The 27,805-nt window shown below is 41.2% G+C and overlaps 2 pseudogenes across 2 annotated transcripts; one reads left to right on the forward strand and one right to left on the reverse strand.

Annotated features, from left to right (window-relative positions):
* The first annotated feature begins 79 nt into the window (after positions 1–79).
* On the forward strand, positions 80–23,571 carry LOC144576616 (regulator of chromosome condensation pseudogene; annotated as a pseudogene). The gene is made up of 2 exons (XR_013518835.1): positions 80–20,932; positions 21,089–23,571. The product of XR_013518835.1 is annotated as a regulator of chromosome condensation pseudogene (transcript).
* On the reverse strand, positions 23,410–27,580 carry LOC128932467 (ras-related protein Rap-2a pseudogene; annotated as a pseudogene). Its single transcript, XR_013518836.1, has one exon. The product of XR_013518836.1 is annotated as a ras-related protein Rap-2a pseudogene (transcript).
* Positions 27,581–27,805: the final 225 nt, after the last annotated feature.

A 27,805-nucleotide genomic window follows, 5' to 3' on the forward strand; every position in this document is an offset into this window, starting at 1 on the left:
ATAGTATACCTAGAAGACCCCATTGCCTCAGCCCAAAAACTCCTGAAACTGATAAGCAACTTCAGCAAAGTCTCAGGATATAAAATCAATGTGCAAAAATCACAAGCATTCCTATACACCAATAACAGACTTAAAGAAAGCCAAATCAAGAACGAACTGCCATTCACAATTGCTACAAAAGGAATAAAATACCTAGGAATACAACTCACAAGGAATGTAAGGGACCTCTTCAAGGAAAACTACAAACCACTGCTCAACAAAATAAGAGAGGACACAAACAGATGGAGAAACATTCCATGTTCATGGTTAGGAAGAATTAATATTGTGAAAATGGCTATACTGCCCAAAGTAATTTACAGAATCAATGCTATCCCCATCAAGCTACCATTGACTTTCTTCACAGAACTGGAAAAAACCACCATGAACTTCATATGGAACCAAAAGAGAGCCCGCATAGCCAAGTCAATTCTAAGCAAAAAGAACACAGCAGGGGGCATCACACTACCAGATTTCAAACTATACTACAAGGCTACAGTAATCAAAACAGCATGGTACTGGTACCAAAACAGAGACATAGACCAATGGAACAAAACAGAGGCATCGAAGGCAACACAACATATCTAAAACCATACAATCTTTGATAAACCTGACAAAAACAAGCAATGGGGAAAGGATTCCCTGTTTAACAAATGGTGTTGGGAAAACTGGCTAACCATGTGCAGAAAGCAGAAACTGGACCCCTTCCTGACACCTTATACTAAAATTAACTCCAGATGGATTAAAGACTTAAACATAAGACCTGGCACCATGAAAACCCTAGAAGGAAATCTAGGCAAAACCATCCAGGACATAGGAGTAGGCAAGGACTTCATGAACAAAACACCAAAAGCATTGGCAACAAAAGCCAAAATAGACAAATGAGACCTAATGAAACTCCACAACTTCTGCATGGCAAAAGAAACAGTCACTAGAGTGAATCGGCAACCAACAGAATGGGAAAAAATTTTTGCAGTTTACCCATCTGACAAAGGGCTGATATCCAGAATTTACAAAGAACTCAAACAGATATACAGGAAAAAAACAAACAAGTCCATTCAAAAGTGGGCAAAGGATATGAACAGACACTTTACGAAAGAAGACATATATGAGGCCAACAATCATATGAAAAAATGCTCATCATCACTGGTCATCAGAGAGATGCAAATCAAAACCACATTGAGATACCATCTCACGCCAGTTAGAATGGCGATCATTAAAAAAATCTGGAGACAACAGATGCTGGAGAGGATGTGGAGAAAAAGGAACACTTTTACACTGTTGGTGGGAGTGTAAATTAGTTCAACCATTGTGGAAGACAGTGTGGCGATTCCTCAAGGCCTTAGAAATAGAAATTCCATTTGACCCAGCAATCCCATTACTGGGTATATATCCAAAGGACTATAAATCGTTCTACTATAAGGACACATGCACACGAATGTTCATTGCAGCACTGTTTACAATAGCAAATACCTGGAATCAACCCAAATGCCCATTGATGATAGACTGGATTGGGAAAATGTGGCACATATACACCATGGAATATTATGCAGCAATCAGAAATGATGAGTTTGTGTCGTTTGTAGGGACATGGATGAATCTGGAGAACATCATTCTCAGCAAACTGTCACAAGAACAGAAAATGAAATACCGCATATTCTCATGCATAAGCGGGTGATGAAAAATGAGAACACATGGACACAGGGAGGGGAGTACTAAACACTGGGGTCTATTGTGGGGAAAAGGGGAGGACCAGCGGGAGGGGGAGCTGGGGAAGGATAGCCTGGGGATAAATGCCAAATGTAGGTGAAGGGGAGAAAGGAAGCAAAACACACTGCCATGTGTGTACGTATGCAACTGTCTTGCATGTTCTGCACATGTACTCCAAAACCTAAAATGCAATAAAAAATTTAAAAAAAAAAAGAAAACAATCAATGGCTCTTAAAACTTCTGCTTGGAAGTGGAGTGTGCACACATGCTCACTTTGCACTGACCAAATTAAGTCACATGGCTGAGTCTGATGGCAATGGGGCATGAATATTTATCACTTTCATTGGAGGCACTGCCAGTCAAATTGCAGAAGTTGAGGACATACAATCATAAAACAAGGGCAAGTGGCCAGGCACAGTGGCTCATGCCTGTAATCCCAGCACTTTGGGAGGCCAGAGTGGGTGGATCGCTTGAGCCCAGGAGTTTGAGACCAGCCTAGGCAATATGGAGAAATGCTGTGTCTACAAAAAATACAAAAAAATAAAAATTAGCTGGATGTGGTGTCACATGCTTATAGTCCCAGCAACTCAGGAGGCTGAGGTTGGGGGATCGCTTCAGCTCAGGAGATCAAGGCTGCTGTGAGCCAAGATCATGCCACTGCATTCCAGCCTGGGTAACATAGCGAGATCTTGTTTCCAAAAAAAAAAAAACAAAAAGTCAGAGAGTTGTTGTTATGGTCATACAACTGATCATGATTAACTTAGATATTACTTATAATGGGTATGACATCTATTACTGATTATCATAGCCTGAATTATGTTTCTCCCCCAAAAATTGTGTTTGCTATCCTAACCCTCAGTGCCTAAGAATATGACTATGTTTGAAGATTGGGTTTTTAAAAAAATAACTAAAGTTAAATGAGTTTGTTGAGTGGGCTTTAATCCAATATAACTGGTGCTCTGATAAGTAGAGCAGATTAGGACACAGACAGGTACAGAGGAAAGACCATGTGCAGGTGCAAGGATAAGATGGCCAAGAATAAAGACAAAACAAAACCAACCCTGCCGACAGGGTTGATCTTGGACATCTGGCCTCCGGAATTGTGAGAAAATAGATGTCTGTTGCTGAACCCACCCAGACTGTGGTACTTTGTAATGGCAGCCCTAGCAGAGACTGAGTAATAAATTAGCAGATTTGATGACATTGATATTTCCATTATTTATTATTTTATTCAACTAATACCTCTGATATCTATTATTATATTAAACACTTTGCATTAAGTATAGCATGAAACATTCTACATACATTATCTATTTTATTCTCTTAAGACAATTCTGTGATGTAGGTACTACTTTTTTCCACATTTTGTATATGAGAAAATGTCATCGATGGCTTGAAGGGTTTGAGAAACTTGCCTAAGTTGACCTGCAGGTGGGGAGCTGCAGTCTGATACTCAGTCATCTGATTCCAGAACCAGCTTTCTGCCACCGTCATCAAAGGGCACTAGGATATTTTGTAGTGTTTCTTAAAATCAAGAAAGTTAAGAGAATATAAGCATGAGAGATCCATGATGCCTGTCTTGAGGAGTTCACAATCCAGTTGACAAAACACGAGAAGAAATACATATAATCCTAGAGAAGAGAAGGTAAATGTCATGTAAAATGCTCTGTCCATAACTGTTATTTTTTTATTACAGTTTAGGTTTTGGGGTACATGTGCAGAACATGCAAGATAGTTGCATAGGTACACACATGGCAGTGTGTTTTGCTGCCTTCCTTCCCTTCACCCACATTTGGTATTTCTCCCCAGGCTATCCCTCCCCAGCTTCCCCCCACCGCTGTCCCTCCCCTATTCCCCCCAATAGACTCCATTTTGTAGTACTCCCTTCCCTGTGTCCATGTGTTCTCATTTTTCCTCACCCGCCTATGAGTGAGAATATGCGGTATTTCATTTTCTGTTCTTGTGTCAGTTTGCTGAGAATGATGTTCTCCAGATTCATCCATGTCCCTACAAAGGACACGAACTCATCATTTTTGATTGCTGCATAATATTCCATGGTGTATATGTGCACATGGCATATGTGCCAGTCCAGTCTATCATCGATGGGCATTTGGGTTATAAGTGTTATTTTTAACTTGGATGAGGAAATTGATGGCACAATCATAAATGTTGCTGAGGATGCAGCTGGAAGAGGAAACATTATTCCTCAGATAACAGACTCAGAATTTTTAAAAAATAATGAAGAAAACTACCTTGTCAGGCTGGAATGATTGGACAAACCTAGAGAAATTATGCATGATGAACAAATAAAATCAACTTGTAAGTACAAAAAAAATACTGGATCAGAACAGTAACAACAAAATAATGTAGCCTGTTGTGTGAACAGAGGTCATTTTAGTTTTATATTAGTCAGCTGTGTCACTCACTGTGGACTGAGTCATTCAACACAATATAGGGTGGCTCCTAGGAGCAAGAGGAAGGAAGTCACTGCTCTCAAGGAGCTGACAGTGCAGCAGGGAAAGAGACATGAGGCAATCATGACAAAAAATCTGATGGCACCTGAGGTTGGGAGTTCCAAACAAGCCTGACCAACATGGTGAAACCCTGTCTCTACTAAAAATACAAAAAGTTAGCTGGGCATGGTGGTGCCTGCCTGTAATCCCAGCTACTCAGGAGGATGAGACAGGAGAATCACTTGAACCTGGGAGCCGGAGGATGCAGTGAGCCAAGATTGTGCCATTACACTCCAACATGGGCAGCAAGAGCAAAACTCCATCTCAAAAAAAAAGTTGGGAGGCCGAGGCAGGTAGATCATGAGGTCAAGAGATTGAGACCATCCTGGTCAACATGGTGAAACTCCGTCTCTACTAAAAATAAAAAAATTAGCTGGGCATGGTGGTGCATGCCTGTAGTCCCAGCCCCTCAGGAGGCTGAGGCAGGAGAATTGCTTGAACCCAGGAGGCAGAGGTTGTAGTGAGCTGAGATCGTGCCTTTGCACTCCAGCCTGGGTAACAAGAGTGTAACTCTGTCTCAAAAAAAAAAAAAGGAATCGTTGGATGCTTTTAGATAAGTCTAAATAAAGCACCTCAGTAAATGGGAGAGAAAGCAAGTAACTTTTTATAGGGTTATGAGAAGAGGGTGGGATGGAAAGGAGCTGTTGGGCAGAGAACTAAGTTTATAATTATCTAGGAGGAAGAACCACTAAGTAAACATTCAGTTGTATAATAAAGCTCCCCCCTGTCTGGGACAGCTAACATTAAATTTAAACACTGGCAGAGGCATGGGATGAGGCTAAAATGTTGACTGGGACTGGGTTTTGAAGGGCAGTTTGGCCTTCCTCTTGTATGTAACAACAGAGTAATAAAAATTTCTAGAGAGGAAACATGACCACATTTGATTTTTTGGAAGACAAGCAATGTACAGAAAAGACGAGGGTGGAGAGAACAGTTTCAGGGAGATCAGTTAAGGGGTGGTTGCACTTTTCCAGTATGAAAAATTGCAGCCTGAGGGAAGTAGGTTCTGCTAAAAATGCTGATACTGGGGGCCAACGTGCAATGAGGAAGATGCCACCCAAGCACATAGCTAAAAGAAGGTCACTCCCAGAAGATGCCATCCCCAAAAACAAGAAGGTGAAGGTCTCACACAGGTCCCACAGCACAAAACCAGGCTTGGTGCTAACACTGGGCCAAAGCGATGTGGGCCAGCTGGGGCTGAGTGAGAATATGATGGAGAGGAAGAAGCCGGCCCTGGTATCCATTCCAGAAAATGTTGTTCAGGCTGAGGCTCGGGGCATGCATACCAAGTGTTTAAGCAAAAGTGGCCAGGTCTACTCCTTTGGCTGCAATGATGAGGGTGCCCTGGGAAAAGACATGTCAGTGGAGGGCTCAGAAATGGTCCCTGGGAAAGTGGAGCTGCAAGAGAAGGTGTCAGCAGGAGACAGTCACACAGTAGCCCTCACCCAGGATGGCTGTGTCTTCCTCTGGGGCTCCTTAGAGGATAATAACAGTGTGATTGGACTGTTGGAGCCCATGAAGAAGAGAATGGTGCCCGTACCCATCCAGCTGGATGTGCCTGTGGTGAAAGTGGCCTCAGGAAATGACCACTTGGTGATGCTGACAGCTGATGGTGACCTCTACACCTTGGACTGTGGGAAACAGGGCCAGCTAGGCTGTGTGCCTGAGTTATTTGCCAACTATGGTGGCCGGCAAGGCCTTGAACGACTCCTGGTTCCCAAGTGTGTGATGCTGAAATCCAGGGGAAGCTGGGGCCATGTGAGATTTCAGGATGCCTTCTGTGGTGCCTATTTCACCTTTGCCATCTCTTAAGAGGGCCACATGTACGACTGGCCTCTCCAACTACCATCAGCTTGGAACTCCAGGCACAGAATCTTGTTTCATACCCCAGAACCTAATATCCTTCAAGAATTCCACCAAGTTCTGGGTGGGTTTCTCTGGTGACCAGCACCATACAGTCTGCAGGGATTCAGAAGGAAAAGCCTACAGCATGGGCAGGGCTGAATATGGGCAGTGGGGCCTCGGGAGGATGCTGAGGAGAAGAGCATACCCACCCTCATCTCCAGGCTGCCTGCTGTCTCCTCAGTGGCTTCTGGGGCCTCTGTGGGGTATGCTGTGACCAAGGATGGTCGTGTTTTGCCTGGGGCATGGGCACCAACTACCAGCTGGGCACAGGGCAGGATGAAGATGCCTGGAGCCCTGTGGAGGAGACAGGCAAAAACATGGAGAACTGTGTGGTCTTATCTGTGTCCAGCAGGGGCAAGCATACAGTCTTATTAGTCAAGGATGGGGAACAGAGCTGATGCGCCCTCTGAGGGCCTGGCTTCTGGCCCACGTGAACTCCGTCATCGCAGAACAGGGAAGCAGTGAGAGCTGCAGATCGCAGCAGGCCTCTCCCCAGCCCTGAACACTGTGTCAGTTCCTGCCTTTTCCCAACAGGAGAACAGAATTATTTTCCTCTTCTCCTCTTTGGAATTCTCCTGAGACCTACAGAATGAAGTGGGAAGATGGACAAGAGGTTTTTCAGAAGAAACACGGCTCACTCCAGAGCTACATGGTTGGATGTTTCCCACCCCCACCCCACCTTCCATACTCCTGGTTGGCCCTGCTTTGCCTACTAGAAAACCAAAACCTCCTCCCCTGGGGTTTGCTGCCTACTCTCTGAGCAGCTGGGACTCCATCAAGTCCCATTCTAGTCATGTGCCCCTTTCTCATCCCTAACAATCTACAAGCAAACAAATGGTACAGTCATAAGACTCATCTGTCATGGACTCAGGCCCAGAGGAACGTGCAGAAAAAGCAGAGCTGCGTGGCTGTGGGCAACTCTAAGCCAAATATTTGGCTTGGAACTGGTGTTCATAGGACAAAAAAAAATGACCAAGAAAAAAATGGTTCTCCCAGAAGCACAAAGCATGCTCTTGCCCCTCAGACACTGCTTGTGTACATCCCACCCATCCATTCTGCTTCACTTGCAGCCAAGGGCCTGGAATCGCAGAGAAGCCAGGCTGGGCAGAGCAGAGCAGGGCATGGAGTGGGGAGAGAGGCTAGAGGGTTTTATAAACAAACTTGCAGTAATATTGAAAGAGGAGGGATTGAGGGAAAGACAGAGTGTTCGAGGTGCAGAGACTAGTCCCGAGATGGAAACAGAAACTTGTACAGTGGCTGAGAAAATAGAACATAGTTTTTGATTTTTTATAATTGTAAAATGTTTTGTAGGGGAGAATGGAATCTTTTAACACTTTTAATAAATTTAGAGTTTAATTTTAAAAAGTGCTGATACTTATGAAACAGCTGTGGCTCTTTCCACTGTCCTGGCTCAAAGTGAAGTTTTGAACTGGTTTTTGGTTTTTGGTTTTCTGAAACCACCCAAGTTGAGCTGCTTGTTCTTTTTGCACTACCCAGTCCCCTCAGGTGTCCACAGTTGTACCCTTTCTTTTAGGGTCCTTAAAAAGTTCTGGGTCATTGAAAAATATTTACAGTAGGGTTGAGATGTGTTGAGTGAAACATGAGGATGTACGTGAGTGACATTTCTACTGGCTGCTCATGGAGTGAGGTGCAAGCAGCGATCAGAGGAAGACCTTCATGGGGGCAGTGAAGGCAATGCTAGCCGTGCTGTCAGGATGTGAACGCACTCCCCTGATCGGTGGTGGACGGCCTTCAGCGTGGCTTGGCTCCATCACCTGCTGACTGCCCTTGGGTTGGCCATAATGGCCACTTTTAGGGCAGAAATGGAGTTCTTTCCAAGCATGATTTCTGCTCTTCTCTGCGTGATCCCTCTGAGCCATGCAGGTCACCCTGACCTCATTCTTGTCAGGTTCTCTATCATCCTATGGACTCCCTGGAAAACTGCAATCTTAATTGTTTATTTGTAGGCTAATTTTACACTTTTATCTTCCAAATCTTTGACTTTGATTTTCAAAAATTCTTATAAACTAACAGCTTTGAAAACTATCATATTTTATGTGGACTTCAAAAAATTGATGCCCTGTTTTTTTGTGTGTTTGAGCTAAATAAATTTTAAACCTCTGTTCTCACATTCCCCTTAAAGATATCTCTAACAGTTTGCATTTTCTTTGTGTTTGCGCTAAATATTGTATGTATATTTGAGACAGAGTCTTGCTCTGTGGTGTATGTGATATATTTATATATCACAACAATCACTTGGGGAGTTTATTAAACATAAGACTTCCTTTCTCCTTTCTCCCCATCTTCTCTTTGGAACCTTGATATAGTAGTTATGGGATGGGATCTGGGAATCTGAATTTTAAACAAACAGATGCTTGGGGAACCATGCTGTCCTTAGAGAAACCTGTTCTAAAGTCATAGTCTTTTTAAATACGAAGTTTGCACAAAAAAATCCATTAGGATGGATTAAAGAAATAGAACTTTAGTTATTTTTTCTAATAAAAGAAATAAATTTCAATTTCCCTTTCTATTTAAGTGATTGTTTAACTGATTGACCTTGCCCACTCTCTGAGTTCTTGTTAGATGGCCAATTCACATGCATGGTCCAGCAGATATTCTCAAAAGAAAGCGTGGGTGCCACCTGGTCCCCTCACCAGTGTGTTTGCTCTTATACACTGCATGGCAATTTCCAACTATGTGGGTTATACCATATAGTTGTCATTAAAGGAATCCTCACAAATGGACAAGTGGCATGATTATATTCCTGAAGAGAAGCCACAGAGTGAAGAGAAAGAACTATTTGATGATGCTTTTCCTATTTATAGTTCAAGGAAAAGATTTCATCAATCACATTATGAGTCAAACCCAAGAATGATCTAATCAGATATGAAAAACATTGGCTCAATAATTTCAAATGATCAAAAATGTTACTGGAAAATAGAGATCCATACACAGTATCAGCAACAGCAAAGCTTATCTTAATTGGCCATTGTACCTGTGAATTAACTAATAAAAGGACGAGATCTTCAGGATGCCGAACACTTAAAATCTAAGCATCCAGATTATTATTAAAATAGTTTTAATTAGAGATATGATTTGTAAATAAATGAAAATTCATATATTGTGGTAATATGTTGACAGCATTTTTTGCTGGCACATGTGCATCATTAAGAATATTAAGCCTCAGGACCAGGCACAGTGGCTCACGCCTGTAATCCCAGCACTTTGGGAGTCCAAGACAGGCAGATCATGAGGTCAAGAGATTGAGACCAGCCTGACAACATGGTGAAACCCTGTCTCTACTAAAAATACAAAAATTAGCCAGGCGTAGTGGCATTCACCCATAATTCCAGCTACTCAGGAGGCTGAGGCAGGAGAACTGCTTTAACCCTGGAGGTTGAGGTTGCAGTCAGCTGAGATTGTGCCACTGCACTCCAGCCTGGGTGACAGAGTGAGGCTCTGTCTCAAAATACATATGTGTGTGTATATATATATATAATATTTTATATGTATTATATATGATAATGTATTTTATACATTTATATATATATTATATATACATTAAGCCTCTTCTTTCAAGCAGGGCTATTTAGAGTGGGTCCATGGGCTGCCAGTGGTCATGAACTATTTGTTACAAGTTCATGATAAATATGGCAATGGGAGTCAGCATTTAAAGAGTTTTACAGCAATTTGGTGGAGTAATTTTGTGCCTATTGAATCTAATCATAAAGAAATTAAACTTCTATTTTGATTGTTTTGGCTTCTTATTTTATTTTTCTACGTATTTCTTTTTGTTTTATTTTGACCTAAATAGCATTACACGATGGATGGGAAACTGCAGAAAAGGATTTCACCACAGATAATGTAAAACACTTTGTTTTAAAGCATAGGAATGATCCTAATTTGTACATAATATCCTAATTTATTTTATAAATTAGCATAGTTTTGAAATCAAAACTTGACAAATATCCCACAATAAGAAACCTACAATTATGTTATGAGTTAAATATTAGCAAATCAATCCAGCCCCAAATTAAACTGCTAATACGCATGACCAAGTTGAGTTTTGTTTTTTTTTCTTTACTTTTAAACTGCAAAGCTGGTTTAATTTTTAATACTGTGTTATTTATGTTATGATATTGGCTTAAATGAGACAATAATATACTGCTAAATAGTCATGAAAAATTATTTCATCAACAAACAGGATGTTAAACAGTAATGAGTACAATTTTCGTAATCATGTATTTACTTAGTAGAAAACTGAAATATTAGAAATGAAAATATTTACAATGGCTGTTTTTGTTTTGACTTATATTTTCTTCTTTTGTTTATTACTATGTTCTAAACTTTCAATGATACTTTTTTAAAAAACAGACAGGATCTTCCTCTATTACCTAGGCTAGAGTACAATGGTGTGATTATAGCTCACTGCAGCCTTGAAGCCCTGGGCTCAAGGGATCCTCCCACCTCAGCCTCCCAAGTAGCTGGGACTACAGGTATGTACCACCACTCCTGGCTAATTTATTAACCTTTTTGTATGGGTCTTGCTACATTGCCCAGGCTGATCTCAAACTGTTAGCCTTAAGCCATCCTCCTGCCTTGACCTCCTAAAGTGCTGGGACTACAAGCGTGAGCCACTGTGCCTGGAGTAGAACATATATAATTTTATATAATAAGTTAAAAAAATATATAGTCATCATTATAGGTATAAAACATTGTGTGTGCCTGGAGTCTAAATTCCTATAAAACAAGTAAGGATTTAATATTACTCACAGGTTTACACATTTTCCACCAGCTTGTTTTGGAAGTAATTTACTCAATGGCTCATTTTAGTTTCATTTTCAGGAATGAGCAATTTGCAATTGACAAAGAAAAGCAATAAAGAATCCCATTAGCATATCTCAAACTACTGTTCATTACTTGTATTTTCATAGCGGAGACAGACTTTTTGTTCTCTGAAAAATATCAAGTCTTTCTTTTCCCCACCCTGTGGCCTTAGTTATTTCCCAGGTAACAGGGTGGTAGGTCCGGTCTTAATCCCTTGAAATTTTTGTCCCCATGATGGGTCTGTCTTCTAGATCAGTTCATTTCTTTGTTTATGTGATTACTCTGAATTTGTGACCCTTCTTTACTGACCACCTGTCAAATTCTTTCTCTGACAGTTCTAGGCATGGCTGATCATCCTTGGGTTTAACTCATAATGGGATTGATGAGATTTTTTTGAACTACAAATAGGAAAAGCGTCATCTTCTGTCTTTGAACACTTAAATCACACAATAGCGTTATTTATTATCAAATCCCTAATACTCTCTAAATGTCTTGCTGAAATAATTTAGTTCAGTAGTCCCTTTACTTTCGTGTGTATTTAGACTAGATTCCTCAAAGAAATCATACTTTCTTTTAGAAGAATACTTTTACCACACCAAAAACCAACTCAAAGTGATTGTGTTGAGTGAAAAGAACAAGGTGAGAAATTGTGAATTATTTAATAGTATTGCATCTTCATTCATTCTCTCAAAAGAATATTTGTTGAATATGTACTGTGTAACAGTTACTGCTCTAGGAGCTGGTGATACTGCAGTTAACATACAAGATGGGATTTTTGCAGACATGTATACATAAATGCATTTGTGTGTATACATATACATAGAATAAAACGTCAGTCTGCAATAAAGCAAACAGTAAGAGGACAGAGGTTGTACTGGTTATTCTTCATCATCTATCTAGATCTATTCCCCACCCTTTGCTGCTTGGCTCTTCCAGATCCCTGTTTTCTGTTGCTCATGAAGAGCTAATGCCTGTTCTTTAGGAGTACATTATTTGGCTCTTAGGCAGCAGGCCTGGAAGACAGATCCCATACCCTATTATGTGATATTTCACCTAAATTCAGAAGTGAGTGAAGACTTTAAACTAGTGGGACTTTTGCAGATTCCTGAACACTTCTGGAGACTCAACAAAAATGTCAGTGGCATGGCATGGTCCATGTTCAGGAGGTGGGTGCCATCTTTTGAACAAAGGAAACAATCAAGGGAAGCTGAGATTTATGTTTAGTACAGAAGGGTTTCTGAGGAGGTACCAAGTAAATTGAAGTCTGAATTGAGAAAGCAAGTCATTCAAATATCTGAGCGAAGAGTGTTCCAGACGGAGGAAACCACACACAAAGGAAAGTTTGAGAAGCAGCAAGAAAGCCAGTGTGACTGATGAAGTGACTGAGGGAGTAGTGATAGGAGCTGAGGGTGGAGAGTTAGCCAGAAGCTGGCTACATAGAGTTTTTTAGGCCATATTTTGGAGATTTAACCAAAAATTATGAGTGAGGTCGGAAGCTATTCAAATCTTTCAACTTTGTGATTTGAAACTGACAAACTATGACCTACATTTTTAAAAGATGACGGATGGCTGTGTGGCAAACACACAGTCAAGGGCAGAAGTGAAAGCCAAGAGACCTATGACACTAGGAGACTAGGTGGCTAAGAACAGAAACTTGTACTGGGGTTGCAAGTGGTGAAGGCCTTGACTGGTCAGATTTAAGAAATATTTTGGAGGTAGAACTTGCAGGGTTTTGTGGATTGAATACAGAATGTGAGAGAAATGTGTTGAGTTCAGGATAGCTATAATGATTTTGGCCTGAACAACTGGAAAAATGGAGTTGGTATTTACTGACGTGGGGAAAACTGTGGGAAGAATTTGGGTGAGAAATTAAAGTTCCATTTTGAACACATTAAGTTTGAGTGCATTTAACATATTCAGTGCGCATGGAGAATAGACAGCTGAATATTTGAATCTGAAGTCAAATGGAGAGATTGGTGTTGAAGATAAGATGTGAGGTTTGTTGCTGAAGGTGGTATCTAAAGCCAATTGGCTTGGATGAGATCATTGATAGATAAGCGCTGAGCAGGTGCTTTGCTGGATTCTGAGGATGGGAACAGGGCTTCATGGGCACAGGATCTTTGCAATCACAGAAGACCTCTTGCTTAGAAGGGCTCCATGCTTTATTGAATACTCTGTTCTCACTACCTTGAAACACGTAGTAATTTTTAAACAAGAGCCCTGCGTTTTCATTCTGCACCACACCCTGCAAATTATGAAACAGGTTCTAGTTGGGAACATAAGGATGCAGAGGAAGAGCCCATGAAAAACCAAGCAAGACTAAAACCAAGCAAGTATGAGGAGGTGTCATAAAAGCCAAGGGAGCAAACTGTGTGACAATGGACAGCATGCCCCATAGATGCAAAAGGATGCTGCAAGGTCAAATGACCTCAGGACTGACCATCAGTCATTTGCAACGTGGGTGTGCTTGTTGCCCATGTGGGAGTGGATTGAAGAAAGAAGAAAAAGTGCTGACTGTGAACAACTCTTGCAAGTACTTTTCTTGGAAATGGGAAGCTTAAAATTGGGTAGGAGCTGAGAAAGACATAGGATCGAGAAGCTCTTTTTTTTTTTAAGTTGGAGGTGTGTTATAAATGAGGGAGCAAGCACCCTTTGTGGAGTCCTTAAGGAACATTACAATAGGCTGTGGAGATTACACTGAGGAAGCATATGAATAAATGAATGATTTACTGTATTCACAGGTCCAAAAGAGGGAGGCATGACATACCTTGTGGGGTTACCTGGGCCGAGCACAAAGAGAGCAGGCTCAGCCAAGCTTGTGGGAAGCCAAGGGCAAGCAAGGACCTGTGGGCAGGGTGCGGTTTACCAGCAAAGCAAGAAGGGATATCATGGGTGTGCTTAAATGTCACAAGGCCATGGTCAGGAGAGAGCAAGAAGGGGCACTTGTGACAGGGCCTAGCCTTGTCACATTGGTGTACCTGGTCATCTGGGAAAGGTGCCCACAGCCTGTTTGTGGAGATGTTGAGGAATCAGGAAAATGTGAAGTTTTTAGAAGTTGCAATTCAAGATGTTACGGTGCATCATTTTGAGATATAGCTAGCCTAGAGTTACAACCTGTACACTGCCATCTTATAAAGGGCAAAACTGTTTCCATTCTCCTCACAAGGACCGCTAACCTTGATTTCTGCAAACTGCTTCATTACTTTGCAAAAAGGTAAAGCTGCATAGTTTCTCTGTAACTCCCAGAATTGCTGGCCTTTGATCATCAGTAAAGGCCAAGAGTAAGCACCCCCGAATAATTCCAACCTGGAGCCAAGTAACTCCCACCCAGACGATGTGTAAGCAAATGGTTATCTTAAGTTCTGCAAATCTCTCTCCTAGCCCTTGGAATGTCCGGAACCCATCACCCTCCTCTCCTACTCAGGAGGTGATTTACAGCCCACCGAGATATCTCGGTGGGATGAAGGTTTTCTTTCATCTCTGCTCCTTCCCCCAGCTCCCAAAAGTAGTTTAGTGGGTATAAAAAGGTCTTGTCTCTCTTCTTTCGGGGCCACGGGTTGGAGAGATGTGAGTCCTCCGTGGTCGCTGGCAATAAACCCTGCAATTTGGCATACTTTTGTTCTGGTGTTGACTTTCTGTGCTCAGTTCAATGCAACAATTTTTCTTGGCAATGGCTCATTAACAAAGAAGAAAAATAATGAGGCAGGAATGGAAATAATTTCTGGAGCAAAGTCCTTCAGGAGGAGTGGGGAACAGGATCCAGTGCACAGTGAGGTGTTGGGCCTGGGAGCCAGGGAAAGCCAAGTGCATGGAGACAGATGCCTGTGCCTGCTGCATTGTGTAGACTCATCCATTCTGATTCCTTCTGTATCAGCATTGAAGTCTTCAGCTGAGAGTGAGAAGCAGAGGAGGAGGAAGGGGGCAAGCAGGGAGACCAGAGCCGACAGGCAGTGCAAGGGCTGTGAACAGCCTGAACGGTGAAGTGGCTGAAATAGGAACATATGGTGTCTCTGGTGATTATTTCTTCTTTGTAGTTTTCTGATTTTCCAGTTGTTCCCAAACAGGCATATTTTACTTCTACAGTTATCATTTTTAGACTGTTACAGAGAGGTGAAAAATAGGACATATAATGTACAAGAGACAGGATTTGGGGGAGATGAGTAGGGAATCGGAAAGAGCATACCTCATTCTATTTGCCTGTAAAAACAATGCTTGTGACAGATGAAGAGAAGTCCAGTGTTCTGTAGAAATGTGGGCCAAGATGGCCAGGAACAGACCTGTGTTCTTTCCAGTTAAATGATTACAAGCTTGCTTTGCTTTTTATACACCGAGACTTGCGCCACGGATCAAAGATTGAATTAAGAAAACTCCAAAGTATGGTGCAGTAAAATTAAAATTTATGTAAAAAAGGAAATCGAGCAGTAGCAGGAGGCCTATAGTGAAAAGCACCTGAGAGTGCTGTAAAACCACGGAATGCTGCAGTGTGGGTGCAAAGCAGGACAGACTGCTTTGGTCCCAGGATCTCTTCCCAACACAGGGTCTGCAAGAGGGTCTCCTAAAGAGGGCTTGTGCAAGAACTCTGGGAAGGAATGCAATCTCTGCTCACAAGACTTGGGAGGGCCTTTGCAGATGGGAGCATGCAAGGCAGGAAAGTCTTGCAGGGCAGAGATAACTGGAATGCCACAGGCTCTGCCTATGTTCTCTGATTGTTCTGTGTCTGCAATGCTCGGGAGGTAAAAGCCCCTTGATGCATTGTGTGTTGTCAGACCTGGTGGTGCTTATCCACTGTGCCTCTATGCAGATTCACCTTAACATCAGTGGGTGGTAAAACTCAGTGTCCTAAGTTAGCATTTCTTAGAAGAACCACGTTAACTATTGAATGCTGCAGACACAGGCTCCTCCCCCCTCATCTTACCCTACAATAGTTTTTAGTTTACCCTTCTCATCTCCTCTCCCCGCAGCCCGCAAGATTAACAAGATAATGCCCCTAATAAAAGTGTGTGGAGCCCAGAGCTCAGGGTCAACAAGGTTCCATGAGCCAGTGTGCATTGACCCCTGGACACATACTGTGGAATTCTGCTCTTGTCTTTGTCTTTATTTCTCACTTCCTCGTCGCACCCACCCACGTGCAGGGTTGGGGCTGGCTCCCAACAAATGTAAAATATATTTTTGACCTTTTATTCAGACCAACAGATTTACTCCATCTCTTGGTGTGAGCCACCAATTGCATTTCTTCGTTGAGTCTGAGAGTTTGATAGGCCAAGTGGTGGAAACTGTTCCCAAGTTCTGAAACTAGGGGAGCTACCATTCTGGGCTCTGCAGTGGTGAGGTGTACTCTCATCCATGCCACATTTTAGTGGGAAGCCTGCTGAGTCTCAGTCAGGGACGATGAAAATATCTCTTACACCAGAACCTCACTAATCTTGTAAAGTTTGCTTGCTTGTTAAAATGATTGAAAGTAAACATTAGGCCAGGAATGGTGGCTCATGCCTGTAATCCCAGCACTTTGGGAGGACAAGGCGGGCAGATCACAAAGTCAAGAAATTGAGACAGTCCTGGCCAACATGGTGAAACCCCATCTCTACTAAAAATACAAAAATTAGCTGGGCGTGGTGGTGCACACTTGGAGTCCCAGCTAACCAGGAGGATGAGGCAGGAGAATCTCATGAACCCAGGAGGTGGAGGTTGCAGTGAGCCAAGATCCACCACTGTACTCCAGCATGGTGACAGAGTGAGACTCTGTCTCAAAAAAACAAAAAAAAAACCCCAAAAACCAAAAAAGGTAAATATTAGAAATTGAGGTCCTTGATAACTGTTTTCATAGTGTCAAAGCCACTCCCTATTTATTATGTCTTAATAGATTTGCCTAATTTATTTTAAATGTCAAATCAAGGCCACTGTTCTGAAAGGGAATTTCAGAGATAATATATTGTTATGAAGGGCCAGGTGCAGTGGCTTATACCTGTAACCCCAACACTTTGGGAGGCTGAGGTGGGCAGATCATGAGGTCAGGAGTTTGAGACCAGCCTGGCCAACATGATGAAACCCCGTCTCTACTAAAAGTACAAAAATTAGCCAGATGTGGTGGCATGCATCTGTAGTCCCAGCTACTCAGGAGACTGAGGCAGGAGAATCACTTGAACTCAGGAGGCGGAGGCTGCAGTGAGCTGAGATCGTACCACTGCACTCCAGCCTGGGCGACAGAGTGAGACTTGGTCTTAAAAAAAAAAAAAAAAGTTCCTCTGAGCGATTTACTCTCATCTTTCTGTTGAAATCTTTATTGGAATCATAAATGTCAGCTTTCAGAACAAGATGTGGGAATGAAATCCTGTGACTGTTTGATTCGATTAAAAACACCAGGTAGAGCTCAGCTGTGTGGACACAGAGTAACTGCATGGGGTGTGAGGTAGGGTGTGTGTTTAGAACTCTAAGGGGGACAAGTTGAAGATTTCAGAACCAAGGGCAGCTGCAGAAGCCAAGTCCTGAGTTTTACACGAGGACAAAAGACGATAGATTTTTCTCTCATAGTGGAAATAATATTTAACCCAGCAATATGTATTTAGATGATGTCATACTTCCTTCTTGAAATACACAAATCCTTTGATGAATTTCATCTTTGAACTCTTTCATTATGAATCTCTTACATAATAAATGTTGCTAATACATTTTGCAGTCTTTGTATTCATGCACCAATGTAAATTCTTTTTTTTTTTTTCTTTCTTTCTTTTTTATTTATTTATTTTTTTGAGAGAGAGTTTTGCTCTGTCACCCAGGCTGGAGTGCAGTAGTGCAGTCTCAGCTTACTGCAACCTCTGCCTCACAAGTTCAAGCGATTCTCCTGCCTCAGCCTCCTAGGTAGCTGGGACTACAGTTGCACACCACTACACCTGGCTAATTTTTTTTGTTTTTAGTAGAGACAGTGTTTCACCATGTTGGCCACGATGGTCTCGAACTCCTGGCCTCATGATCCCCCCACCTCGGCTTCCCAAAGTACTGGGTTTACAGGCATGAGCCACTGTGCCTGGCCATAAATTCTTAAAAGGACAGCATATTTATTCTAAGTTTATATGTTATTACTATTTAAAACAAAGACACCGCCGGGCCTGGTGGCTCACTGAGAAGGTAAGAGCTTCGGTTATTGTAGGTGAAAAACTCAGGTTACGGCTGCACATGGTACGTGGGAGGCTGAGGTGGGAGGATCTCTTGAGGTGAGGAGTTTGAGGCTACAGTGTGCTGTGATCACTCCTGTGAATAGCCATGGCAGTACAGCCTGGGCAACATAGTGAGACCCCCATCTCTAAAAACACTGAAGAGTTAAAAAGTTTCAGATATGCTTAGAAGCATATTTTCAAATCCCATGGGGAAGGGCTTAAAGAACAGTGTGATCAGTAACCAGCCGGACAATGCTTAAAGTATCATCTTTGGAAGATGATGAACTAAAGATAAGGAATCTCAATCGTATCGCCTGAAACTCTCTGCAGTCTGGCAGCTTAATTGGGTGTCTTTGAGAAAAATATTGTCTCATTTATTATATTTGTGTAATGAAAATAATACCTACATTTTATACTTGTGGAATTTAAATAACATTTTTTTTTCTTTTTTTTTTTTATTGCATTTTAGGTTTTGGGGTACATGTGCAGAGCATGCAATACAGTTGCATAGGTACACACAGGGCAGTGTGTTTTGTTTGCTTTCTATAACAAAACATTTTATATATTTACATATCTCCCGGATATAGTACAAGTTTAAAACATTGTAGTTTATTGTCAGTTTCCTGAGAGATGTCACCAATGGCAAAATGGTCACCAAAACTATTCCTTTAGCATTAAAGAATAAGTCCAACCTCATGGACAAGATGTGAGTCTAAGCACCCATAGCATCCATCAGCCTGTCCTATTTCCTTTAAAGAGCAAAACAGGTATTCTGTTGTTATTGAAGGACTTTCTGTCCATCCCTGCAATCCTAGATGCATTGGGATACCTGCATAGAAGTTGCAGACTCTTTTCAAACACTGATGGAATAAAATAGTGTCATTGCCTCTGTTTCTTCATAGCTAGCATGGAAGACTGATCTCAGGCTTTTGGCGGGGGATTGCGTGAGTGGCAATCCTCATCCAAGGATGAGGCCACATAAGTCATGGAAGACCTTGTCAATTCAGGTAGGGTATAACTCTAGGCTCTGTGTGGCTGGTCAGGGAATCAGTCACTGACTCGACTCTATGCAAACAGAATATGGAACACAATCTCGAGCATCAAAGGGGAAAGTTCCAACTGTTCTGTGACTTTTAAAAATATTTTCTCAAAACATTAAAAACATTTTATTGTAGGTTATAAATGTACAGGGACATTTTAAAAATAGTGAAATTAATATTTAGTATACTGTAATTTTGAACATCAGAAACATGAATCAATATCTCTTTATAAAAATCTTAATGGAATGTAGTTTGAATGATGCTGGCCCTCCTCTTCTCATTGTAGTACTTACAGTATGGAGTGAGCTGTACCTTGGCAAATCATCGATCTTTCTAAGTTTGAATCAGCTTCCGACTATTTATTCTTTGTACTTTCTATGTCATGAAATACCTTTGAGAATTTCTTTAATGTGAGTTTTGTTTGTTTTGTTTTGTTGCCAGTGTCACTTTCCTGGGATATCTTTATCCTAAAATAAATAAACAACACATTTTCTTCATTTATGTTGTTCAGTCTGCCTTCCCTAAGTTTCTCTGGAATGTCTCAAACAGTGGCAAAATTCCCTCTGATAGCTGTTTCCGCCATAACTCCATTTACACTCAATTTGAATTTCACTTTTAGAGCGTGTTAGTCAGTGTTCTCCAGAGAAACAGTACACACACACACACACACACACACACACATTTATTTGATCACATATATGAAGAATTATTATATATATAAATATTTATATATGTATACATGAAGATTTATTGTATTATGGAAAGTGGCTTACACAATTACAGAGGCTGATAATTCCACCATCTGCATTCTGGAGAACCAAGAAAATTAGTGGAATAATTCAGACCAAAGTCCATGTCTAAAGGCCAAAGAACCACAGTGCCAACGTGCAAGTGCAGGAGAAGATGGATGTCCTAGCTCAGAGAGTGTAAATTTGCCCTTCCTCCACCTTCTTGTTCTATCAGATGATGCCTGCCCACACTGGTGAGGGCGATCTGATCTTTACTCAGTCTGCTCATTTACATGCTAATGTCTTCAGCAAACACCCTCACAAATACACCAGAAATAGCGTTTTACTAGCTGTCTGGACATCCCTTAGCTCAGCCAGGTTGATGCATAAAATTTACCAGCCTTCAGACTTCTCTATTTTTGTTTCCTTGCCATACCTTCATCTTTATGACCCTTCACTGTTGGCCAGTTTTCTCTTTGATTAGCCATTTTTGAAAATGTTATGTTATCACTGGAAGAAAAGGAAAAAGCACAACTACATGGTTTGCTGCCAGTGTGTCAACTGAAAAAAAGATGTGTGGTGACCAATCACCAATGGGCATGAAAAGAAGCGACATAATTGGTCACTGATTATAATGAGCTTCTGGTATACATGTAGCAATTTATGGGTTGAAGGTCTAGCAGTGCAGTTTCTCCTTTATGCAATTATTCACAGGCAGTATACCACAGCAACTGATGTCAGAACTGTGTTGTTGGAGGCCTGGTGTCATTGAGCTAAACAGTGGTAACTGAAATCTGTGCAATATAGGAACTGTGCTGAGCAAGGATGGGCTGATTACTAATAGGACCACTTTCTTGCTTCCCTTTTTATTTTTAGTGTATCTAATTCATCTGACATTTAACTGATCCAGATTTTCTTCCACGATGACTAATACTCAACTCATCTAACCGCTCGAGGACCTCACAATATCTTACATGTAGTTTTCACCTAAACCTGGCTATAACCATTATAGCCAGGTCATGGTAAGCACCTATACTATAGTTATATCCTAAGATTTCATCTCTGTTGAGCTCCAGAGGGTAATAGGTGCTTTTTGTTTTGTTTTTGTTTTTACTGGATTCAACTTTATTCAGTGAGTATGTTCAGTAATTTAATAGGTGTTCTTTAACCCTCCACAGGATTAGGGAATTGAGGCTGCCTTGTTACTGCTGTTCACAATAAACTTCCATAGGAAGTAATTTACAAGACTCTAGACCTTTGTCAACGCTGAACTTTCTGGGCATCTTGTCTGAGTGATGTATCTTCAGTGAAGTGAAGCCTAAGAGCTGTCCTTTCTGCTTCCTTGACCTTCTTCACAAGCTAGTTCTCCAAATATCCCCACATCTGGGAGACCGACTAGCTCCCAAGTTGGAACGCAGAGTTCTCAGGCTTGTTGCTTTGAAGGTGACACCAACAGAGGCACTCTTGCCTGATGTTCTATCTGTTAACTCACAAATCAGAGTCTGGAAAGAGTAATCTTGCCTTGCTTACTTAGCCAAGGGTACCTCTCTGCTTGGTACTGCTATAGAGGGATATAAATGCCTCTTGTTCACGGTTGACTTTGGTACCTGGGAAACAGGACAATATCTTTACATTTTTCTTTGTATGTAACACAAAACTCCTGCAACAGAATAAGTGATAAACAGGGAGAGGCTGTTCAGCTTTTTTATTCTGAGCCCCCAAAGAAAAGCCTATAGTGTCAAGCTGGGCAGAAGTTTGGCCCATAGTGTATAATGGAAGTAACGTCATGTGCCCTCCAAGGCTAGATGATAAGAACACCTCACACTTCTGCCTTTCCTACTTAGGACATTTTTTTCTTGTAACCCAGCTGCTATACATGCTATGAGGAGGACAGAATAACCCATGTGCAGAGGCTGTGCAGAGGCAATTTGGCCAGTAATCCATCTGAGGTCCCAGCCAATAATCAGCAACAACTACCAGGCATATAAATGAAGATGCATGCAGATGATTCCAGCTCCAAGCTGCTGTCACACCTAATCTTTGAGTCTTCCAAGCAAATGTCTCAGATGTGGCCATAGCAGACATATAAGTCTGCCCTGTGTCCAAAGTAAATTCCTGAACCATAAAATCTGGGAATACAAATGTCGTTATTTTAATACAATCATATGCCACTGAGATTGGGGTGGTTTGTTATACAGCAATTACAACTGGAACAAGAACACTTTACCTTGAAGACACTTGATATTATATGAGTTATGAGATCAGTAAAGTATCTTTTCTTATCTGCACTTTCTAACATAACCACAATGTATTTGGATAATTTGTTTAGTCAATAAGGACATGGTGAATGACTGATTCCATGTGGATGGGAGAGGGAAGGGTATGCTGCATAGGTTTCATGTCCTTAGATGCTAGTGAGAAGAGGCTGTATCACATTAATTGTTCCCTTCTCTCACTCATATAATAGCACTGGTAGCACATTATCTTTTCTTGTGACAGTGTTGCATTAAGCTTTTTTAGAAGTGGCCCCCAAACTGTAACAGAATGTGATGTGATAATTTCCTACCTTCATCAAGTACTGCCAAGATGTAGATGTCTTACTTTTGGTAGACAAATGGTTAATCCTGGAGGGGCCTATTTGAATTCTTTTTGGTTTGTTAGTCTTTTTTTTTTTTGTTTTTTTTTTTTGAGACAGGGTCACACTCTGCTGCCCAGGCTGTAGTGCAGTGGTACAACCACAGCTCACTGATGCCTTGACCTTCTGGGCTCAAGTGATCCTTCCACCTCAGCCTCCTGGGTAGCTGGGACTACAGGCATGCATCACAAAGTCTGGTTAATCTTTTGTAGTTTTTCATAGAGATGTGTTTCTCCATGTTGCCCAGGCTGGTCTCGAACTCTTGAGTTCAAGCTGTCTACCCACTTCAGCCTCCCAAAGTGAGCCACCTTTCATCTCCCCAACTCATCTTCTGACTCCACACTTAAACTGATGTATTTAAAGATCAGGGACCTTTCTGACCAATGTCATATGAGCCATCCAGATGGTTCTGGCTCTCAGAGGGATCAGAAGCAGTCTGAATAGCAAGAAAGGATCAATTCAATGACCAGGTCACCAAACAAGGCCAAAACATTGGTGTCAAGGAATAAGCCAATTGCCGACATAAGTACCTGCACCAGAAGTTACTTGTTTCACCTACTTGAATTCAACACATCATTGCCACTAGGCAATTAAAAAATCTTAAGTTATCTTCAGCAAGTGAGTGCACCTTACTCTTCCATCCTCAGGTGGGTGGGGGAAGCATTTGCCGTTTTCAGAGCAAATTCATCTGGGTTAGCAGGAAGCCCTAACAGAAAGTAAATTCTATAGTCAAGTCTCTCAACCATTAAATTTTAGGATTATATTCTGGTGGTAATTCTTAGAGAAAAGAAAGAAGTGAAGTTTCACTTTAGAAGATACATTAGAGGACAAACTGTTACTTCCTGTCTTCTTATAATCTTTTTCTCATTAAATAAATTTATTTGTTAAAGTAATTTAACTCCAAATACAACTGTTGAATTTGCATTGAGTTATGGCTACAATTCATGTTTTAATTGAAATGTCAAGATTTAACAACTCACGTTGTTACAAAACAATAAACTCTTGTTCAATTTTAAATGGTCAGTTGTATTAGAGCACAACAATTAACTGTGAACTATATCTCTGGGAAACCTCAAATCAATAATGATAAGTCTGTTTCCAAAACCCACTGCAGTCATTCTTGAAACTCTTATCAAGATTTAATAGATGCACAATGACATGTTAAATTAAAAAAAAAAAAAAGACCCCCATAGTCCTTAAAGTTTGATTGGCTGAGGGACAATTAAAGCTTACCCAGTGCTAACAAAGACTACTGATAAGAACAAAAACGTAAAAAAAAAAAAAAAATACACACAAACAAAAACCAGCAACAAACAAAGCACTTTCATATTCATACATACACTGACAACATTAACATTCATACTGGAAAACCCTTAAATACCAGACAGCCTTAGGCAACATTTCTTTATATAGAAAAGCAAATATCAGTAGTATTACCACCGAAAAGTGATGGCAACTGTAGCAATTTGAGTCAAAAGTTCAGTCCTAATTCTACAAACCAAAGGAGAAAATCATCAAAGCACCTTTCAATAGTTAAAGAAAAGATTTTATGTAATACTTTTGATCAGATGCTGGCTTGTTTTGTGAAAGTTGAACAAAATGAAAGGCATCAATTACCATCACTATCACAGTTTAAAAAAACCCAAAAGTTGCAACAGCAAAAGAAAACAAATTTTAAAGATGCTGCCTTTGTATAAAAGTAAAAAATAAAAGAAAATCTTGTCACAAGAGCTAAAAAAAAAGTGTGTCTTTGGATCAAACCATAATATTTTTAAGGTATGTTAGAAAAACTTTCACTTATCTAAGTTGCTAGTCTGATCAGGGCATAAAATAGTGACCCAAGTCAGCTTTCTTATGTAGCCGCTAAGGTTTCTTCTGTAGCCAACAGATGTAATCTTCCTGTTCTTAAGCGTTTTATTACTATAATATCTCAACGAACACATTCATTTACCAGCTGAGTCATATTCACACCAGATGAATACAAATTTCCAGTTTCAGGATGTCCTTGATGCCTTGGTCACTAACTATGCAGGGCTGCAGGGACACTGGTCAGGCAGCCAGATGGGTTATTACTCACGTCTTTACAGTAAAAGCCGACCTTGTCATCTGGCACACGTTTTTAACTAGTAATACAACTCAGAAATTTAGATCATCTTTTCCACTTGACATTCGCCCATACCTTTCATATTATTTAACCTATTTTCATGTCATAGCAAGCCATCATGTCAAACTGTGGGATCTTTATAGATATTTTTATTTTGCAATCGTACTTGTCAAAAATTTCTATTAATTATAGAATTCTAAAGAAAGAATCATTCTGAGAAGTGAGAGGATTCAGAACTCAACCAACTCAGAAATACTTTTATTTCAGTAGAGAAATTGTATCTTTTGAATCTCCAATTTCTCTGCATTTGAATCAAACCAACTTTTACGCAGTGAAATTTGTTTCAATAAAATTGGTTAAAATTTTTTGTCCTATAAACAAGGTGCTTCATAATTGAGGATTATAAAAAATTATACTGAAGAATGTAAACATTCAAAATTCAAAGATTTTTGACAACTATGGCCAGCTTTCATTCACATGTGCCTTCAGCTTTCTCATGATGAAAAATACTGTCAACCTTTTTTCCTTCATCCTTTAAGCTTAATGCCAGTTATTAAACACGTGGGGGGCTACCAATGATTTCAAAATAGTATAAAAGACACTTTAATAATTTAAAAGAAAAAAAGCTTTTGATACACTATATTCTGCAGTATAGATTCTTAGTATAGGCAATTATCTCTGACTTGTGCCAAATTCTTAGGAACAATAAACACACATGCACACGCAAACACACACTCTTCTCTCAGTTACACACATAAGACCAGAGGTTACTTGCACAAGACTGTGAAACCAACAAAATGTGGGGTGGCATATAGATTGCAGGCTCAGTGATACTGCAGTTCTGAAGGCCAAGTTCTTCTCCCAAGGCCCAGCTCAAGATAATCTTTTCAGCATTTATAACTGAAGTTAGCTGAAGACCCTTCTATACTTGATTGTAAAACTTATGAATAGGTTTTTCCTGTGCCATTAGTCATGCAAATGATAAATACTTCACGGCTGTAAAAACCAAAAATGTCAGAGCTCGAGCACCTTTTCAAAACAAAATATCCACTCCAGCTTTATTTGATACTTCAGTAATCAGGGCAAAATTGTTCTAAGAAAACCTTTATATAATTCTCCAGGAAAAATTAAAGAAAGAAGGCCTTTGTCCTTTACCTTCCACTCTATAATTTATGTTCTATTTTTAAGCCCAAATTATTTCACATGGTTATTCTATTTTTAAAATGCCTGCAATAAAGCTCTGCCACAGCAAACTTGATTTTGAAAGAAGGTTAGCTACGGGTCACACTACAACCATAGCCCTTAGAGGCGAGAAGGAATTTGCAGCTTTAACGAACTGAAAAATGCCAGATATTCGTATTGTCCTGTGAGGTTTCTGCAAACGGGAACATGTGGATGCAACATGGCTTCATTTTCCTTACATGATGGTACTAGTGTATCTATTAGAATGCTTCTTGTTAGTAAGGCTGGGCACTCTCTTCCCATCACAGTTGCTTCCCTCTTGTTCAGTAAAGTTATAAAGACTACCCTTGCTCAGTTAAAAGAGGGTGGGTCTGGAGTTTAATTCTGATCAAAACTTTGTGAAAGCCTCCATTTTCTGTGGCAAAGCAGGCGATTTAACAAATTCTAAAGCTAGACTGTGTTTTTACATAACCTGTTCTGACTTTTGCTCTATCAAGGATTGAAGCATGAGTTAGTTCCATGTCACAAATTAGAATAACAGCTACAATTAAGCATCAATTTTGAAAAACAGAAATGTGTTAGCTGAGCAAAGAATCTCTCCCTGTAATGCTGTTGGCAAGTCAGCTGCTCTTATCTTACTTGACGGGATACATTGGTTAGAAGCTCTATCCCAATTCCTGAAATTCAGTACTCTTGTGGGAAAATATTTCTTCTTTACTTATTTTTTTAAAGAAGACAAAATATTTTAATTGTAAGTGGTCATAGGAATCTTCTGGTTTCTCCCTTATGGTTATTTTTAATATATACAATAGTTGCTTCTGTCAACTCAGCGACAATGCCATCATAGCTTTCAAATGAGATCACCCTGTAGATCGATGGACTATGCCTTAAAGTTGCAGATACAGAAAGGAGACTGAGGACAAATAGTGAAAACTGTAGTAACTGAACCCAAATGTTACTCAGAGATATCAACTGACAATCACTGCTCAATTCTGAATAAGGGCTGCAGTTCTCTGTAGATTAACACCACACATCCTGTGTGTCCTGCAGAGGAGTAGGTGAGTTTTCTATCACCTACAACACTGGGCTAATCCCATCCAGGACAGCCATATTTGGATGCTACTGTATGTTACATGCCGAACAGCATGGGTCATCTTTGTCAGGCTGAGCAGCATAGTTCATCTGCCTCACAATTTCTGCAAAGAGTTGGTCCACCATTGTTTTACTCTTAGCAGAAGTCTCCATAAAGGGGCAGCCCCATTCTTCAGCAAGAATTCTGCCTTCACTGGACGATACTTCTCTCTCACTTTCCAGGTCCACTTTGTTCCCAACCAAGATGACTGGCACTTTCTCATACCGCTTCACGCGGATGATCTGGTCCCGCATGGGCCTGATGTCCTGGAAGCTCTGCTGGTTGACCAGGCTGTAGATGAGGATGAAGCCCTGGCCGTTCTTGATGTACAGGTTCCGCATGGAAGCGAACTGCTCAGTGCCCGCCGTGTCCAGGATCTCCAGCACCGACGGGGACGAGTCCACCTCGATCTCCTTGTGGTAGAAGTCCTCAACGGTGGGGTCGTATTTCTCGATGAAGGTGCCAGTCACGAACTGCACGGTCAGGGTGGATTTGCCTACCCCGCCCGAGCCCAGCACCACCACTTTGTCCTCGCTTATCGTCCCTCTGCAGCCACTGCCGCTGCCCGCTACATAGACCTACGCCGGCCGCGCTGCGCCCCCAGCCCCGGCCCCGGCGGCCCCCTGGGCGGTGGCGGTGGCAGCTGAGGGAGCAGAAGCCCTAGACATGGGCAGAGCCGGGCGACGATGCGGCCCCATGGGTGCCAGCTGGGACTAAGGGCGAGCGGGAAGCGGGAGCGGGAGCCGCCGGAGCCGCCAGAGCCACGGGCCGCAGTCCTGTCTTCTTATAATCTTAAAAGGGATAGTCTCTAAAAATCTTTTTACAAAGTTGTCTTGACTATC

This window comes from Callithrix jacchus, chromosome 6 (genome assembly GCF_049354715.1).
Source record: "Callithrix jacchus isolate 240 chromosome 6, calJac240_pri, whole genome shotgun sequence".
NCBI classification, from domain to species: Eukaryota; Metazoa; Chordata; class Mammalia; order Primates; family Cebidae; genus Callithrix; species Callithrix jacchus.